The 19,628-nt window shown below is 38.0% G+C and overlaps 1 protein-coding gene across 1 annotated transcript in view; it reads right to left on the bottom strand.

Annotated features, from left to right (window-relative positions):
- LOC114646404 (guanine nucleotide-binding protein subunit beta-4) overlaps positions 1 to 19,628 on the bottom strand; it is a 184,057-nt gene that overhangs the window by 163,517 nt on the left and 912 nt on the right. The gene's annotated exons all lie outside the window — the stretch shown is intronic.

The following is a 19,628-nucleotide window of genomic DNA, read 5'->3' as shown; positions in this document are numbered from 1 at the left end:
TGTAGAAGAGCAAATTTTCTTTATTCTTTTTGTTAAAGCTTTTGCCAAGACCTTGACATTTGGGAGTAGGAAATAATTCTGTAGGATACACATTCTAAGATGGGTTTATTCTTTATATGGAAAAATAGTAGTTAAGGCCTGCCATAGATCCTATGGTTATATGTATATTGTTGGAACAGCCTTAGTAAGAACTTTATAGCATATCTGGTTTATCCAGCTCCTCTACCCGTACCACAACAGGCTGTGGCATCACTATTTTATCCACACAATCATTGAGACAAGCATCACATCCATTACGGGTGCATGTGGATAAAGTCAATGTTAGCTACTTTATCTGTTTTTATTTCCCAATATTACTTCCTGCTAATTACTGATATACATTAAAGGCTATTAACTTCCTTATAACGTATTTGTTGAGCAAATCTTAGCTTTAGTTCGAATTCAAAATGCTGCAGTTTCAGAATTAGTTACTCTGTTTTTCTTGTGGTCAAAACATTTTGTCTTCTTAGCAATGAGGTCTCTTTATTATAAAGTGCAGCATTGTGCAATCTTCTATGCTTGATGACTTTTATAGATCTTATTACATATTTTGAATACCATCTCCTGCAGATATTTCTGGGAATACAATGGAATCTATGAAAATCTTCTCTGTTCAGTATTCATGGATTAAATCATAATTTGCATTATTGAAGCATAATGATTTGAGTTCCAGAATTAGACAAGCATTGTCAGAAATCATCATGGTTGGAAGATCTAAGAAAGGGTAGTAATGTATTACGATGCCAGCTAATGAGTAACTGTAATACAGTAGCAAGGAAAATCAACATTGTCTAGAATATGGGTAGAAAACCTCCAAAGTTCCATGAGGTTATAAGCCTTGACACAATTTTAAATTATTATTTAAATATTGTAATTGCAGTTATTGATTACCCATCTAAATCAAGGCCTTAAAGTACACTCTTCTGCCATTATAAGCTTATGAAATCACATATTGAGAATTAACTTTACCACCAAACTTTACCATCAAATTCTTTATAATCCATCACTATGATAGAATGCCCTTCATTGTTCAACTAGTCATTTAGCCCGTTATAATAACGGGCGCTAGAACAGTAGTGAATAAACATTAGTAGGAACAGTCTATATTAAATGGCAAGGGACTCTGACCTCATTCTTTTTGTTGGTCGTATTTTTCTTTCTTTCAGCCTTTCTTTTGTTGATGTTTACTTGCTGAGCTGACCGTTCTTTGTGGGCTGCCGCCGTGTATTGTGTGTCTTTAATTTTCTGTGACAGTGATACTGTCTTGTACGGCTGTATTCAATAAGGGCGCGCACAAAAAGGCGAGCTTCAAAAAGGTGACCTCAATTGAGCGCGCCTTTATTCGCTGCGCCCAATTGAGGTCGCCCTTTTGAGGCTCGTCTTTTTGTGTGCACCCTTATTGAAGGGTACCATCTTGTACGTCCGCTGGCTTGTACGTCCATAATATACCTTTAATTTTCTCTGGCGGTAATACAGGCGTGCGTGTCGGTAATATGCCTTTAACCTCCTCTGACAGTAATACTGGCTTGTATGTGGCTGTAATATGCGTCACTGTATTGTGTACCTTTAATTTCCTCTCGCAGTAATACTGGTTTGTATTTCCGTAAAACGCCTCTAACTTTCTCTGACAGTAATAGCGCACCATGCCCCGCGCATGCGCACTTCATCAGAAGACACCCACACATGGACACATGGACGCACATAGGGATTTTATATACAGTAATCCCTCGCTATATCGCGCTTCGCCTTTCGCGGCTTCATTCCATCGCGGATTTTATATGTAAGCATATTTAAATATATATCGCGGATTTTTCGCTGCTTCGCGGGTTTCTGCGGACAATGGGTCTTTTAATTTCTGGTACATGCTTCCTCAGTTGGTTTGCCCAGTTGATTTCATACAAGGGACGCTATTGGCAGATGGCTGAGAAGCTACCCAACGTACTTTCTCTCTCTCTCTCTTGCGCTGACTTTCTCTGATCCTGACGTAGGGGGTGTGAGCAGGGGGGCTGTTCGCACACCTAGACTATACGGTCGCTCTAAAAATGCTGAAAGATTATCTTCAAGTTGCTATCTTTTGTGCAGCTGCTTTCTGAAAGGACATGCTGCACAGTGCTTCGCATACTTAAAAGCTCGAAGGGCACGTATTGATTTTTGATTGAAAAACAAACTCTGTCTCACTTATCTGCTCCTGACGGAGGGGGTGTGAGCTGCCGCTTTCAACAGCTTTGTGCCGCGGTGCTTCACATACTTAAAAGCTAAACAGAGAGAAATGCAAACAAATCAATAGGGCTATCTCTGTGACAGTCACTGCTCCTGACACGCACTCCTTTGAAGAGGTAGATATGTTTGCATTTTTTTAATTGTGAGACGGAACTGTCATCTCTGTCTTGTCATGGAGCACAGTTTAAACTTTTGAAAAAGAGACAAATGTTTGTTTGCAGTGTTTGAATAACGTTCCTGTCTCTCTACAACCTCCTGTGTTTCTGCGCAAATCTGTGACCCAAGCATGACAATATAAAAATAACCATATAAACATATGATTTCTACTTCGCGGATTTTCTTATTTCGCGGGTGGCTCTGGAACGCAACCCCCGCGATGGAGGAGGGATTACTGTATATAGATAATATCTCAGTAGCTATATAGGTGATTGCTTTGTGAAAAAAAAATCTCACTTTTCTGGACCATAGTTAGAATGAAAAAAGACCATCCCAAAGTCTTTTGCAAGGCTAAAAACAAAACTACAATACTGTATTCTTTATAAATGTAATTGTACTGCTGTAACTACATGAGCAGAGGAAGAGATGGATTAGGAGATAAACACATAGACAAGAGCAAAGCAAGAATCAAATCAGGAAATCAATTCTAAGAAGAATCTAAGCCAAATCACCAAACTCAAAGTCATAAAACAGGTAATGAAATTCACACACTAGATTATTTAGAAAGCATAAGCACAGTAAAGGGTTAGAAATTTATTCTCAATAATCAAGGCCAAAGAACGGGCCTGAACAGAGTCATGCTAATAATGTCATGTGATGCAGTTTAGGGAGGGAAGGTAATTGAAGGTTTGTCCCAGCAACTTCTACACAAAATGCTGGCACCCATTAAAGAAAACAAAATGGCATTGTGGGAATTATAAAGCATAAAGTTAAAATGACACAATAACTCAAAACATAAGTTATTCACTTATAACGAATATGGTTTAGTTTGTGTTTGAAATACGAATTCCCCGTATTTATAAAACCAAAATAAAAATATTACTGCAAAATAAAGAATACATTTTTCAGCCAAAAAAAATTTAAAAAACAAAGACTAACCTAACAGCAATCATTTCTCCAACTCTTTACAGTAAAGAATGACATATGCAAATAAATGAGTTCATAAACATTCAAGACAGTTTATGCCAATATCAAGACAAAAGAATATTTATAAACAAAGGCAATGCTGTGCAAGTAGGGAGTGCATATTTACCCTGTTAATATTATTAGCCATACATACAGTATAGGATTACTTGTATACCCTTTCTTAAATGGCATCTACTTTTAACTCCAAGGAGACGTCTCCTTCAACATATTACCTTCCTTAACTTAGCGTATTGTTCCTTGAATTTATGCTTTAGGAAATCAATGATGCCAACAGGTTTTTCTGCACATAATGATTTGGAACAAATAATTTAATCTTCAAAATTCAATTTTAACATCTTCACACAGGTAACAGCCTAAGAATTAGAATCAAAATCAGAATGGAGGTTTACAGACCAATGAAAAAATCTGCAAAAAAAAAAAAAAAGTAAAATGTAGCCCTAGCTTTGACATGACTTAGAAGCAAAGATGAATCCTGAAACTAAAAGCTACTGCCATAAGCAGCAATTTACAAATACTAGATTGAAATGAAAGATGAGAATGCACTTAATGGGACGAGGTTAAAACCAAACCAAAGTACCTGGTCAAACTGAAGAGCCAAGAACTGAGCAATGTACAAGAAATCAGCCTCTTAATCACTGTTGGAATAGATACTTTTGTTGTGATGAAATGCTGCCTTCCTATACTTTACTAGTTTTTTTTTTAATCTGAAGAAGTTAAATATTTACATTTTCAGAAAAAAAAAGTAAATTGCACACACTACATTTGTCACAGATATGAATAGATTGAATTCTTGATAATTCATGACTGTTTTAAACTCTGAAAAAAATGAAAATAGGGAAATACATAGTGCCTTTTGAAAGAGTGTCTACCATTCTCCAACGCAAAATGTTGAGGAGCAGCTAATCCCCGGAAGTGTTGATTCACCTGTTCAAACACAGCTTATGTATTAATTTCTCACAAACATGTGGCCTTTCCACTTGCCACCTGGCATTTAGTGTATGGGTTCCTTTCTTGTAATCCAGTTTCCCATACATGTGAATATTAAATTGACTGCTGACTCTGAATTGACCAGGTCTGAACTAGTGACACTGTGCGAGTGTTCCTGTGATATTCTGTTGTCCTGTACAGGGCAGGTTCCTACTTGACATTAGTTGCTGAGAACATAGACTTCAGTTCATCATGGCCCTCAGTTATGATAAGTGGTCAAAAAATGAAAGAACAAATAAATTGGCACTTTAAAAAAGAATAGACAAGAACAGGCCATTCAACTCAACATAGCTCACCAGTCCTATCCACTTAAATTCCCCAAAATAATATCTAGTCTAGTTTTCTTATCCCACGTGTCTATTTTTCCCTGAATTATGTAATTATATTTTTCTAGAAATGTTACAGTATTATACTATACACTAGTGAAATACTCATGATGAAACAACAAGCCAAAAAATAAGTAAATTACACACTGGAAGATAATTTCTTGTATTATCAATTTGAATAACTTTAACAATGTGAAAGTGAACAGTTTCATGGCTTCTGTCTCATAAAAGTCAAGTGACTAGTTGTGCCCTTGCTGCAGAAAATTCATTGGGTGTCTTAACTGGTTCATAATAACCAGCAACATACCCTTATTCACCGACTATTTTTAGAGTGACAGTCTTCCACTACATCACAGCTTTTATTTTGAGCTGGAACCTTTTTCTGCACTTATCTTGATTCAACAACAATGATGTAGCCACAGCTCAAAAAGTGATCAATGTGACACTGTGATATCTTTGAGCTTAGCTGCTTTTGCATATTTATAAGTCATTACTGTTACATATTTTAGCCCAAATATATACAGGTAAATGATTACATGTTAGCAATATACTGTAGTTTATTAAATACATGTGAATAATGATGTGCAATCTGAGTCCATAATAAGACGAAAAAGGTTCAAGTTCAAGTTTATTCTATGTGTACATAGAACAGCTGACAATAACATGATACCAACAAAATGACACACAAAAAGGAATAAATGGCATGCAATGCATATATAAACACTTACTTGTATACATAATATATACAATACAAGTTTGCAAGTATTTTTATGTACTGTATATAAGGTGCAGTGTTCCATATTTATTAATGGAGAGAAGAAGGCTGAAGGGTGTACAGTAGTGTGATTAGCAGATGATTAACAAATGTGCTAAATTGGTTGACTAAAATGTGTTCCTTTTCTGGTTTTGTAAACAAGGATTGTCATGAGGGTATGAATGACTGTCACAAATCTTAGGTATGTCTAATGTACACACTGAAGATTTCCTCTATTGCACATGCCTAGGAAAAAAAGCCTCCAGCTTCCCTGAAGAGGGATATGCAATCGTCAAAAACCCCACTGGTCAGTTATATAAACTTACAGGCACCCTTCAGCCGTATATATTTTTGAAGTTAAAGACACATTTAAAATACATCCTTTCATTATTGCCATATTTCCTTTTCGTAATATCTACACAGTGGTTACTAGAAGTAACACTGCGAATCTAAAAGAAAACATTTCCAAGGAGTATGCACCCCCTTGTTGCATACATTATTCCTATGTTGTTAGTATTACAACTTTAAAGCTTTTAAAAAAATCATTTAATTTTCACCTTTCAGAGGCACGTTATCATATAAAATAAGAAATTAGAAGCAAATTATGTATGTGGTTTCAGCATCAAGAAAATCTGCATTGTAAATAAAGTTATAGTCAGAATTCATAGAAATTTGTAAATTGCATTTGATTTTCAAACTGTACGTATACACATTAAGGGCAGCATAGTGGAACAGTGGTACTGCTGCTGCCTCGCTGTAAGGGGACCAGGGTCACATTTACATGTTCTTCCATATTCTATGTGGGTTTCCTACAGGTGCTCTGGTTTCCTCCCACAGTCCAAAGACATGCAGATTAGGTGAATTGGTGATGCTAAATTGGCCCAAGAAGTGAATGTCCAGGGTTTGTTCCTAATTTGTGCCCTATGCTTGATGGGATGGGCTCCATCCTCCCCCAGTGGGCTTAAAAAAACAGTATGGTATATACATTAAATAGCAATCAAGAAAAGCCAACCAGCAAATACATTTTTTATCACCTTACTTTCAAATCATTGCGAGAAATACAAGAACAGAAAAAAATTCACATAATAGAATGACTTTTTGTGTTTTGTGGGTGGAATCCCAAGAGGCAAGGAAGGCCACAATGGCATTGTTACTATGGGATCACTCTCAGACTTTATACTGAGGTTGAGGATCTGGTCCAAGTCAAGAGTTATTGAGGTTGGTGGAGAAAAAAAATATGGTCATTATAATATTGAATTTTCTGTTTTTTGTGGATATATTAAATTTTTTTATGAATTCTTAGTACTAGATTTGGCATTATTTGCATTGAGTTGCCTTTTTAGGCACTTCCTTTTGGTTCATTTTGGCTCTTTGCCTTGTTTTGGCTATTATTTGTTTATTACATTAATTGATTACAAAGAACAATGTTTTGTTTTTGTCCTTCAAGCCAAAAGGTTTATAGTTCTCCTCTCCCCTCATGGGCATTTTAGGGACATTTAAAAGTATTTTTGAACTTTTAAAGTGAGCACCCATTTAGGGCATATGCAAGCCTAAAATCTTCTCTCTTGGTTTTGGGCCCTGGCTGCCTTGGGTGAGACCTGTTTCTAATGATGACCTGTGAGGCAGTGGTTGGGTTTTTGCTTATTTTGGAGCCTGTTCACCCCTTTAAGACACTTGGCATGTGGTGGTATACTTTTGCAAGTTGACACATAAATGGAAGTCTTTGTTGCAGATAGTGGGATTACTGGCATAAAATGAACTTTATGTCACTAGCATTGAGAATTGTATGAACAGTTTGTCAATTTTGTAACCTGCACAACTTTTCCTGGGTCTGTATCAAAACAACTATATGAAGATTTGCCATTTTACATACAGTATACTAGTTTAACACCACCTTCCCTTACTAAAGATTGTCCTAATTTGACAAAATAATGAAAAACAATTTAACTACATTTAAAGGTGGGTTTTACTCGTGCTTATGTAGGAAATATGAAATATGACATTTTCATATTTGGGAGAGTTATTTCCTTAAATTCCACTTTCCACAATATAAAGTCATACTACTATATAATAATTCTGTGATGTGTAAAACTTCAATATAAAAAGTAAAATGCTGTGACTTTAATAAGACATAGGTACTGAAAGAATATATAGGTACTATGTGTTTTCTGTTTATTTCAAAATTATTTTTCATAAGGAAATAAGATATGACAGTTATTAACAAGTTATGTTAATATGCATTTATGTTACATCTACAAAGATGGACAATGACTTAAATGGAATTTACACTTTCCAAGATCAGGTAACTTTTATCTAATTCTCTATATAAAATTGTAGGGTACTCAGATGGGGTGAGGGGCACACAAGCCTGTTCCTAGATCATAAAACTACTGACTTGTATCTCAACACTAAAAACATCTTTTAGATGCACTCAGTCAGGGCGCCAGCCTAATTAAACATTGAAGGCTTATACTGCTAATGGTTTTCATGTTCCATCTTCCTGTTAATTCCTCACTTATTTCAGAGGAAACAAAGTCCATTATATGCATTAGTTGCTTTAAACTAGAGTATGCTTCTACAGTGCTGGTTTTTGAGAGTCCCAATCAAGCATATCATAAGCATATTCTAAATGATTCATTTCTAAATATCTCAAATCATATACTATTAATTTAATTATATATTTCAGTACAATAACAAAACTCATAAAAATTCTAATGTTTTGTTTTTTAAATAATTTATATCATGTAAATAATTCAGAAATGTCCTTGATATAGTGTATTGCTCAATCATGGACGTGACATGCATATGTTGCCCTCAATGTGTGAAATAAGGCATTGTACAGAATGCCTAGGAAATCAACAGAATGCTGAAAAGGCAATGTCAAAGTATGAAATGATTAAAATGTCAAACATTTCCTAGGCATTCTATGCAATGCCAAGGTAAACCAGCAAGTCATTCTGTGTAATGCCTAGCTATTATACTGTATATAACTTTCCCTAGGCATTGTATAAGTAACACAGTAATTTCATGCTTGCCTAAAAATGTTGCACATTCTATAGAATGCCTAGGCATTCTATACAATACCAGCTTTCACACATTGCTGGTAACACATACCTGCTCACAGCAACTACGGACAGATTTCTTAGGCATTTACCTTGCCACATTGCTTAGAAAGAGACCAGCTTAATTCTGTATGATTACTAACCAGTTTAGTTTTGTTGACAACATGGCAATAACAATCTCAAGACAAAAGTCTGATCACAACCTTACGTTGGGCATATGATATGCAGACTAGGAATTAAGCAAGTAAAAGATATGCTTTTGAGGCAACTCAGCTAAAAATGTCTTAAACAATATACTCTTTTAAAACTAAGATGTATAGGGTTTACTCTATAAGTTTATATGATACAGAACTCTGTCCTTGTTCTGGTTATAACTCCAATATGTTACTCAGCCAATGTGAGAGTAAAACCATAATGGGTGCAGCATGGCTCAACAAAGGAAAAGTGCCATGGGATACAAAAAAAGCAAACTATACATACATTATAGGCAGCTACATACAAGAAAAGACAACTTAAAGGATAAGTTCTGCATTTTTCAAGTCAAAGGCATTTCTTCACAATCATGATATATGTTAATTAGCCACACAAAATTGCAACCAAACTGCCACTATATTTTCTCTAAGAGTTATAGTACATGTATAACAAAACCAGAAATGTACATTTGTTTATTTACAGTATATTAGCGAGCATCACAAATGTTTTTTATTACATACTAGGGGACTCTGCCCCCTGCTCGCTTCGCTCGCCCACCCCCTTCCTCCCAATGGGGCAGACAACGCACCAGCCACTTCGGGGGTGGGGGGTGTGTGTGGTTTGAATGCATGCTAAGCTTAAACGGTGATACCATGGGAAACAAATACATTTTTTTTTACCTCCTCTATGCTTGATCAGCTGGATTGTTGCTGCTTGTGCCGTGCTGCATGATCTGCATGTCTTGCATTTAAAAGCCTGTACAGCAGCTGTCCTTTTGTCTCACTGCCTTGTCTAGCGGGACATTAAAGTGTCTCCGAGAAAATCACGTCTCGACCCAGGACTTTTTTATTATAATAGAGATATATATATTTTTCATATCTTAAATCATATTACAGTACTGTTTTTGCAGGTCTCTCATTCAGTGGTTTTCATCAAGAGCAAGGCGTCTTCATATAAGTTGTTTGGAGATGTCACAAGTATAAATGGTGTAGAGATTGCACAAAAGGGATTTAAGACAGGACAGAAAAATCAATGGGAAACTACATTTGCCATTAGAGAGATTCAACATTTAAGAACATTTCTACACTTCAACAGTGGAATCTACACTGTAAGGAAATTTTTGAGCACACCAAAAGGTGAGATATAGGAAGGGATATTGATGAAATGGGAGACACCAAGAATTGTTTTCCCAAGGACACCAGAGGCCAGCTGGCAAACCAAACAAGTAATTGGAAAATAGCCTGGAAATGGTCATGGGTGCCTGACACTTTAGAAGCTATTCAATGCTCAGAGGTGATATGGCATTAAAGGAAAAATGCACGTTGGCCTGTTGGATGTGAAACATTGTGTACTCAAGCTTTTCTGGATAACACAGAAGTAACTTGGAGTGCATGAACATAAAAAAATACAAGCATAAAAGAAACTGGACACTCAACAAAGGCAGGGTTGGAAGCTTACCTAAAATAAGATCTGTGGGACAACAGTGTTAATCATACCTTGTCCATGTTGTCTTATTTTACTGTACTAAAATGTAATAACTATGTTTATTTTTGCTACCTAGGGACAATTACTTGCTGTTTAGTCAACATAAACACGCAACACTTCAGTAATAAAAGCTATTAGTCTTCCTGTACAATGTCTATCCAAAATATTCCTCTGTATAATTTATGATGCCTAACTTTAAGGTATATTTGTGCTATGACACTACAAAACATTTCTTTAAAAACAACAGTAATATTAATTCTCACATAGTAATAGAAATTACCTTTACTTCTACATAAAATTCATTTTCTGAGAATTTAGAAGCTGAGTTTTAAGATTTTCTATTTTTTTTAATTAATAGTTTTAAATTAATAATTTAATAATTAATATCTTTAATGAAGCCTCTTTAGCATTAGGTTTACCCTCTGAAAAACAAGTCAAAAGCATTGAATTGTATTAACAAGAAAAATGTAAGTATATGTGGCAGAGTTAAGTAAATGCCAAAATGTCAACATAATTACAGTAGGAAAGGAACAATATGTCTAGTGTCCACTGCTATACTCATATAGCTTTAGCATACATGCTTTCTGTGATATGTTTTAAAACAGTCACCAATACAAATAGGCACAGTTTGAGTAAATGTTGAAAAAGTTTGTCATATTCCAGATTACCTAGTTATTCCAGATTCAACCACACAGATGCCTTTTAGCACTTTCTCCTCTTTATTGTCTCAAATTATGAATATTAGCAAAACAAGTAAATCTGGTAGCATCATACCACCTTCTGCTTTATAGTGTTGCCTTTTTGCCTTTCATATCAATGAGTATACAATGGAACCACATTTAAAAAAAAAAAAAAAATCTGCTAATGAATACAGGAATGCTCTGAAAACAGTAATAAAAATCTAGGGAGGATATTCATTTTAACTATATTAATTCTGCCAATTAAAGATGTTAAGCGTCTGTCAGATTGTGTTCCCTGATTCATGTTTTTGTTTTGTTGTTATGTCTCTTTTGTCTAGTTTAAAGTATATGTTTATTGTAATATTTATTTAAGTAACCAAACCCATATTTGCACAATATAACCCCATTCTACTCTATCATAAAACATTTATTCTGTCAAGAGACACTAAGACTTACTGAAACTAATTTTCTAAGGGAGGGTAAAGCACATCAAAAAAGCAGAGAACATTTAATCAAAGGCTGTCTGATCTTTAACAAATTTAGTCTGAACTTGTGTTATTATTATGGGAAGCACTTCACCAATTCTTTTGGCTAGAACCTTTACTAATACATTAACATCATTATTCAGTGAAATTGGTCTTTAAGATGGACATTCCAAGGGATCTTTATTCTTCTTTGGAAAAACAATAATCAATGCCTGGCATCAAGTGTGAGCATGTTATTGTCTTCTTTAGCTTCTTCAGACATACAGTAGTTAGCATTAGCAGGGCCATTCTAGCAGACATACAGTATGTCTGTAAAATTCCACAAGATAACCATCTGAATAAGCACCTTTTCCACTCTGCAATGAATATATAGCATTCTGAATTTCGATAAACCTCAGTTGTTGTCCAGTTGTCTAGTTCTTCAACCAGCAGTGCATTAAGTTGTGTCAGTTGTAATTTATCAAGTAAGGTTTTAATGTGGGTTTCCACTTCATTACACTCTGATGTGTTTAGATGAGTGAAATATTCCTAAAATATATCTGTTATCATTTCATGTGCTTTAAATTTGATCCACTTTATATTTTTAATCTCTGCCCTTTTGTTTCACATTTTTTCTGTATTTTTTTCTCTGTGCTAATAATAAGAGTGGCATGGCTTAAAGATTAATTTTTCTGTTTCTTCTATATTTAGAAGGTTAACTTCATTTTCGTAGTGCCAGCATTTTATATAGTGTGTCATTAAGAGAGTTTGCATTTCTTTTACCAACTTTGAAAATCTCAGTAATTGCTTCTAATGTCAGTCTTGTTTTCAATTTATGTTTATGAGACATCTATGAAATAATATATCCCCTACAATACACATTGAAAGCCTTTGAAATTGTTCATCCTGACATATCACTAGTTGTGTTTCTCTCCACGAAAAAAAAATCAGAAATAAATAAGGAAATAAATTTAATAAAGTTATCATTTCCTAGAAATAAAGGATTCAATCACCAACCAATGTGTCGTGTCCATAGAGCCTACTGATATAAGTCCCAAATTAAGAGGAGTATAGTCTGAGATAATGCGGTCAGATTGGGCAGCATGGACTGGTACAGAGTATTGCCACACCCACCACACGACTAAACAGCTTAGTTAACATCCCCCCAGGCAAACACGCGGTCCAGTCCAACCCTCCGGAAATGACCATCTATCTGTCGCACCCAGGTGTTACGTTGGCATCCCCTTGGCCTGGTCCACTCGTTCTTTCACCACCAGAGACATGATACTTTCTGGGTTATGTACTAATTTACCTTTATTTATGTATTAATTTATTTTTTATCAGATTTACATTAATAGATAGATAGATAGATAGATAGATAGATAGATAGATAGATAGATAGATAGATAGATAGATAGATAGATAGATAGATAGATAGATAGATAGATAGATAGATAGATCTTTATTTGTTCCCAGGGGAAAATTAAGCTGTTTACATAAATTCTTTAAATTCTGATCTTTCATTTAATGCAAGATTATTGCAGCAGTTTAATTTCCCCATCACTATAATGTAACATCCTTTCGTGAGGCTTACAACATTTTAAGAGATTGTATGTCGGAAAATGACTGAGACACAAAATTCAGTTTGCACTGTTAGCTGAAACATACAGTAAATCTAAAAAAAATAAATGAATACATAAATAAAGGGTGAAACAGTCAAAAAGCTATAAGGCTTTAAATAGCTTAAATGGGCCTTATACCATTACACCATTATGTGTACAAACAATGCAGAAAGCATACAGTAAACACCAGACCAGCCACCAAACTTCAAAAGAATTTGTTTTTATTTTCTTCCAAAATAGTTACAAACCTTGTAAGAACAATAATATATGTAAAGTATGGGTAAAGGGTAGGAGCTATGGGGGTGAATGGACGCTAGCATATGTTAACTTTCCTGCAACATAATTCTAAGAGCCAGGAAGTGCAACTGAAGCAAAGTTCAGCACAAACAAGTAGTGAAGCATAATATCACTTGAATATCAGGGCCATTAACATTATAGAAATGAAGGCAGTTATTCCTTTTCAGCTGTAGCATGTTAGCTTTCCTTTAATCGCATTCATTAATTATAAATTAGCAGTTAAGTATCTATCTCAAACAGGCAGTTTATCATAAAGGATGCCATTTTCTTAATAACAGGCTAATTTCCATCTTATAAGAAAGAGGCGCAACAATGTGAAAAAAGAAAGCAGTGCATTATTAATTCTGTGGTCACTGTGAATCTGTTGTGCCACAACATTTTTTCAAGGTCAGATTAATTCTGCAAATTGCAAGCAATATAAAATAACGTATAGAAAAATGAGCCTGAAATAACATGAGTGAAGTATCAAACTATGCCCTAGGTCTTCTATGTGAGGAAATCTACTGTTTCTGAAACTGTAATAATATCTACAGTAATCTGTGGTAGTGTATATGTATTAAAAAAACTTTGAACTAGTATCTACTGTTAAAAAAATGTTACACCATGAAGGGGCTTACTGATTGTGAACTTTGAAGTGCAAGAAGGATCAAACTGCAAGGTCTTCTAGGTATTAATGTTTTGTTTTTAGAAACAAGTCCTAGAAACAAACCTTTAATTCCCAGGTTTTCAATATGTGTAGATTCATATTTTCATAAAATATATATTTCACAGAATCAAATACTAGATTAGTCAAAATTAATATTTTTACTAGAAGAAGTATGCATTTCATGCAGATCACTCAAGGACAGGTAATTCTGTTCTGGAATGCTGTATATAAAACATACTTCTGTAGTAACCCATTATAATATTGATCACTGGCTAATTGTTTCCTTTAAATACATAAATGCTTTGTCCAGTTAGCATTTTACTTATCAGCAGTCACACATACAAATAAATGCCTGTCACAGCAAAATGTACTTTTCAAAGGAATTAATTCTTTCACGGTAGACTTGTTTTTTTAAGAAATCAAGAGTGTAGTCTTTTTTCAGGATAAAAATTAATTCTTATGCTCAATAAAATAGCCAATTTATGATACAGACACAGGAATACTTCTTGAACTGATTTTGATTTTAACTATGAAGCAATATCAAGAAAGACATTTCTCCTCAAAAAGAGTAAAAGTTAATGGACATTATTAGCTGATCATAGCTTTACATTAAAATGAGATTATGTGGTTCTGAAAAGCAGGACCAGTTATACTTACAGTATCTGGATATAAAAATAAACACACTGGCTACTTTCAATCTAGGAATTAGTATACAGTACCAAAAGTCAAATCATGAACAGCTATCTTCTCAATAAAATCCAATTTAACAAAATGTTACACTCATCTCATACAAGGTCTACCTGCCTACTTCAGGAGGCATGGGTTTTGCAATTTAAAACTGAGTATGAAAAACACAACCAAACTTGAAAACAAACCTTCAATTTTCCATTTAAAAACATCCCTTGGGAACATAATAACATAAATTAAAGAAGAAAGAAGTAAGCTCTGATCTACTGGGAACATCTTCAGTCTGATCAATTCAAAGCTGTACAGATTTCCAAGCAGTTCCACCTTCCTACAATGTCTGTTCCTGAAATTTAGTCATTTGAACTCCATCCATCCATCCATTGTCTCCCGCTTATCCGAGGTCGGGTCGCGGGGGCAGCAGCTTGAGCAGAGATGCCCAGACTTCCCTCTCCCCGGCCACTTCTTCTAGCTCTTCCGGGAGAATCCCAAGGCGTTCCCAGGCCAGTCGAGAGACATAGTCCCTCCAGCGTGTCCTGGGTCTTCCCCGGGGCCTCCTCCCGGTTGGACGTGCCCGGAACACCTCACCAGGGAGGCGTCCAGGAGCCACCTCATCTGACTCCTCTCGATGCGGAGGAGCAGCGGCTCTACTCTGAGCCCCTCCCGGATGACTGAGCTTCTCACCCTATCTTTAAGGGAAAGCCCAGACACCCTGCGGAGGAAACTCATTTCAGCCGCTTGTATTCGCGATCTCGTTCTTTCGGTCACTACCCATAGCTCATGACCATAGGTGAGGGTAGGAACATAGATCGACTGGTAAATTGAGAGCTTCGCCTTGCGGCTCAGCTCCTTTTTCACCACGACAGACCGATGCAATGCCCGCATTACTGCGGATGCCGCACCGATCCGCCTGTCGATCTCACGCTCCATTCTTCCCTCACTCGTGAACAAGACCCCGAGATACTTGAACTCCTCCACTTGGGGCAGGATCTCGCTACCAACCCTGAGAGGGCACTCCACCCTTTTCCGGCTGAGGACCATGGTCTCGGATTTGGAGGTGCTGATTCTCATCCCAGCCGCTTCACACTCGGCTGCGAACCGATCCAGAGAGAGCTGAAGATCACGGCCTGATGAAGCAAACAGGACAACATCATCTGCAAAAAGCAGTGACCCAATCCTGAGCCCACCAAACCGGACCCCCTCAACACCCTGGCTGCGCCTAGAAATTCTGTCCATAAAAGTTATGAACAGAATCGGTGACAAAGGGCAGCCCTGGCGGAGTCCAACTCTCACTGGAAACGGGTTCGACTTACTGCCGGCAATGCGGACCAAGCTCTGGCACCGATCGTACAGGGACTGAACAGCCCTTATCAGGGGGGCCGGTACCCCATACTCTCGGAGTACCCCCCACAGGATTCCCCGAGGGACACGGTCGAATGCCTTTTCTAAGTCCACAAAACACATGTAGACTGGTTGGGCAAACTCCCATGCACCCTCCAGGACCCTGCTAAGGGTATAGAGCTGGTCCACTGTTCCGCGACCAGGACGAAAACCACACTGTTCCTCCTGAATCCGAGGCTCGACTATCCGACGGACCCTCCTCTCCAGGACCCCTGAATAGACTTTTCCAGGGAGGCTGAGGAGTGTGATCCCTCTGTAGTTGGAACACACCCTCCGATCCCCCTTCTTAAAGAGGGGGACCACCACCCCGGTCTGCCAATCCAGAGGCACTGTCCCTGATGTCCATGCGATGTTGCAGAGGCGTGTCAGCCAAGACAGTCCTACAACATCCAGAGCCTTGAGGAACTCCGTGCGTATCTCATCCACCCCCGGGGCCCTGCCACCAAGGAGTTTTTTGACCACCTCGGTGACCTCAGTCCCAGAGATGGGGGAGCCCACCTCTGAGTCCCCAGGCTCTGCTTCCTCATTGGAAGGCATGTTAATGGGATTGAGGAGGTCTTCGAAGTATTCCCCCCACCGACCCACAACGTCCTGAGTCGAGGTCAGCAGCGCACCATCCCCACCATATACAGTGTTGACACTGCACTGCTTCCCCTTCCTGAGACGCCGGATGGTGGACCAGAATCTCCTCGAAGCCGTCCGAAAGTCATTCTCCATGGCCTCCCCAAACTCCTCCCACGCCCGAGTTTTTGCCTCAGCAACCACCAAAGCCGCATTCCGCTTGGCCTGCCGGTACCTATCAGCTGCCTCCGGGGTCCCACAGGACAAAAGGGTCCTGTAGGACTCCTTCTTCAGCTTGACGGCATCCTTCACCGCTGGTGTCCACCAGCGGGTTCGGGGATTGCCGCCACGACAGGCACCGACCACCTTACGGCCACAGCTCCGGTCAGCTGCCTCAACAATAGAGGCACGGAACATGGCCCATTCGGACTCAATGTCCCCCACCTCCCTCGGGATGTGGTCGAAGTTCTGCCGGAGGTGGGAGTTGAAGCTACTTCTGACAGGGGGCTCTGCCAGACGTTCCCAGCAGACCCTCACAACACGTTTGGGCATACCACGCCTGACCGGCATCCTCCCCCACCATCGAAGCCAACTCACCACCAGGTGGTGATCAGTTGACAGCTCCGCCCCTCTCTTCACCCGAGTGTCCAAGACATGTGGCCGCAAGTCCGACGACACGACCACAAAGTCGATCATCGAACTGAGGCCTAGGGTGTCCTGGTGCCAAGTGCACATATGAACACCCCTATGCTTGAACATGGTGTTCGTTATGGACAATCCGTGACGAGCACAGAAGTCCAATAACAAAACACCGCTCGGGTTCAGATCAGGGGGGCCATTCCTCCCAATCACGCCCTTCCAGGTCTCACTGTCATTGCCCACGTGAGCATTGAAGTCTCCCAGCAGAACGAGGGAGTCCCCAGAAGGTATGCCCTCTAGCACCCCCTCCAGGGACTCCAAAAAGGGTGGGTACTCCGAACTGCTGTTCGGTGCATACGCACAAACAACAGTTAGGACCCGTCCCCCCACCCGTAGGCGAAGGGAGGCTACCCTCTCGTCCACCGGGGTAAACCCCAATGTACAGGCTCCAAGTTGGGGGGCAATAAGTATACCAGTCATTTGAACTAAATCAGCAAAACACAATTAATTTCACTATAAGGGAAAAAGTAATAAAAATTAAAAATACATCAGAATATTAATGGGCTACAAAAAATGAATTAGTCAAGCACCTCGCCAAAATTAAACAAAGTACAAAAAAAAAACTATAGATAGATAAGTCCTAAACCAGGGATGTCAAACTCAGATCCTGGTGTGGCACAGTGGCTGCAGGTTTTGGTTTCTGCTTTTTTCTTAGTTTGTAACCAATTACTGCTGCTAATGAAGCAAAATTGTTAGCTTTTTTATTCATATCCCTTCTTTCTTTATTTTTTTTTTGTTAATTAGCAGCCTAACAATAATGAAAGTGAGCCAACAGATGACAAGGTAACTTGGGGATCTCAAACTCAGCTCCCACAGGGCCACAATTTTCTCTCCAACCAATTTCTTAATCAACAACGTACTGTAAATTTCTGGGGGTTTTTTTGGATACATTGATGCAAATGTGGTCTAGTTAGCTAGTCATCTGCTGGGTCACTTTGTATCTCATTATTGTTTAACTGTTGGTTGCAAAAAAAAAAGAAACAAAGGTCCTGAATCTTAAAAAGTCAACTCAAAATTAGACTAAAACACATTTTCCATTAGCAAAATTACTGTAATTGGTATCTACTTAGAAATAGCTAAAATGAAAACATGCAGCCACTTTGGCCAACCAGGGTCTGAGTCTGACACCTCTGCTCTAAACACAAGCAGGCTTAGTGACCGCAATGTCGATATAAATAGCCAACCACTACAAAAAGTGCTGTAAATCCAGGAGTAGTAACACTGAGATTTCTGGGACAAAAGACATGTTGAGACTGAATGTGCATCCTTCTGCACTTTTCTCAAAAGTACTTAATCCATCCATCCGTCTTCCTAGCCGGCTTATCAACGCTTATTCCAGCAATCATAGGGGCTATAGCAGGAATAACACATGGACAAGGGTGCTAGTCCATTGCAGGGTGAAAACACACATACACACGCATGAGCACACATTCACATTAATTTAACTAACCAGCATAGAGGAAACACGTGGAAACGGGGGAAAAGTACTTATTTAAAAGTATAAGTTCTATCCAAGAATTATCTGTCTGAGACAAACTGAAAATAATAAATTACGCTGACAGATCTCAAGATGGCGTCATTTACATGAGTAACCAAACATTTCTTCGGATAGATTCATAATATTTTTGTGTTTTAAAATTCAACCCATTTCCTACTGAAACCTCCTAGTGGCAAGAGGTATCCATGATAAATATATACTTAAACCACTGCAGAACATTTCATACATTTTAATGCCCTTCTCACTTGAGGCGTTTGATCTTACAAGTTATCCAAATAAGAGTCCTTACCTCCGGGCACTAAACTGCAGTGCAGTCCCAATCTGGTTTGCTTTCTATGTACAGTTCAGATTTTCTTCCCCAGATTCACATAGGTTTACCCACAATATTCAACAGACATGATGACAACACTAAATCTGCAGAGTGTAAGTAGGTGCTTCAATATTGTGATAATGTAAATTAAAAGGATGGATGGACAGATCAATCTAGCAGTCTGGCACACATTTGCCTGTACCTAACTAGAGATACTGTACAGCCTTCCCTCATTCCAAAAGCAGAGAATCCTAGGGGTTTGTTATCGTTATTTTATTTATTATGCAAACTCAACATTGATGTATTAATTATCCTCCTTACAACATAAAACTACAAAAAGTTATTATTTATATATAAAAAAAAATAAATTTCACTTTAAAGAATCAAGATATACAATAAATACACTGTTGTGATCTTCCAGGTAACCGGGAGTTAACATTTTAAGACAAAAAAATACAACTCTGCACTATGGTGTACTTTTTAAAAATACTTTATATTATTTTCCACATCGGGGTTGGGGTTCTTCTGCAGTAACATTGGACGCAAATCTGAAACCAA

The sequence above is a fragment of the Erpetoichthys calabaricus genome, chromosome 2 (assembly GCF_900747795.2).
Source record: "Erpetoichthys calabaricus chromosome 2, fErpCal1.3, whole genome shotgun sequence".
NCBI classification, from domain to species: Eukaryota; Metazoa; Chordata; class Cladistia; order Polypteriformes; family Polypteridae; genus Erpetoichthys; species Erpetoichthys calabaricus.
This window is presented reverse-complemented; position numbering and strand designations above follow the sequence as displayed.